Raw genomic sequence first — 941 nt, 5'->3', positions numbered from 1 at the left:
GGACTTTCCGTAAGTTTACTTTCTGGTTTAAAATTGACACATCTACTACAAATGAGATATGCTAATTAAACCAGGTATTGGTTTCTGGCAATGCTGCTGGAAATTTCAACTTTAATATAAAACTTGTCAGCAGAGCAAAGATGGTTGGGCTGACTTTAAACCTGATAAAAATGAATTCAACAGCTTGTCTTCTCATATCACTAGAAATGAGTGATTCTTTGCACTCTTATTTTGTGGAACTTAGAGTGTGTTTCTCACCTTTTCATCCACATTTATAAAGTGAAATCAATAAAATAGAATTACTTTCATCAGCTAAGAGGACTTTGGACCCGACTAAGTAAGTAAGGTACTACATATTAGTAGTTGCGACATCAGCAACTCTATTAAAAAGCAGCATTATTTTTCAATGTGAGATTCTACAACAAATGGGAGACTGATTCAAGATTTTAAGGACATCTTTACCAAGGATTACAAAAGAGATTTGGTAAATAGGAGCATTTTGTGCCTCAAAAGTTCTGTTAATATAAAAAAACAAAAAAAATTTGTTCTAAACCCCTTTAAAAAAAGTAAATGTTAAATCCCAGAAACTCTACACTGCAGTGAGTATATTTCAATTTATATACATATATAAATATATATATATATAAATAAAACATTACTGATCTGCAACCTGATGAGTTTTTTTTGCCCCGCCATCTATGCATGCAAATAAGCTTATCAAAAACCAAACTCTAAACCAAATGAAAAAAGCCACAGCTGTGTTGAACATTTGCACATAGCATGACAATCTGTTCACACATGACAGCTTCCAGGAAATAACTGCGTTTTTGCATTCCAAACTCACTAAGCATGAGATAAATTTACGTCAATATCAGATTGACATTAACATAAAGGCGTTAAAGATTTAGACAAAGAAAAAAAAAAAACACCATACAAAGAAA

The sequence above is a fragment of the Cyprinodon tularosa genome, unplaced genomic scaffold (assembly GCF_016077235.1).
Source record: "Cyprinodon tularosa strain WSP-4 unplaced genomic scaffold, ASM1607723v1 ctg721, whole genome shotgun sequence".
In the NCBI taxonomy this organism is placed as follows: domain Eukaryota; kingdom Metazoa; phylum Chordata; class Actinopteri; order Cyprinodontiformes; family Cyprinodontidae; genus Cyprinodon; species Cyprinodon tularosa.
Note: the sequence above shows the minus strand (reverse complement) of the source record.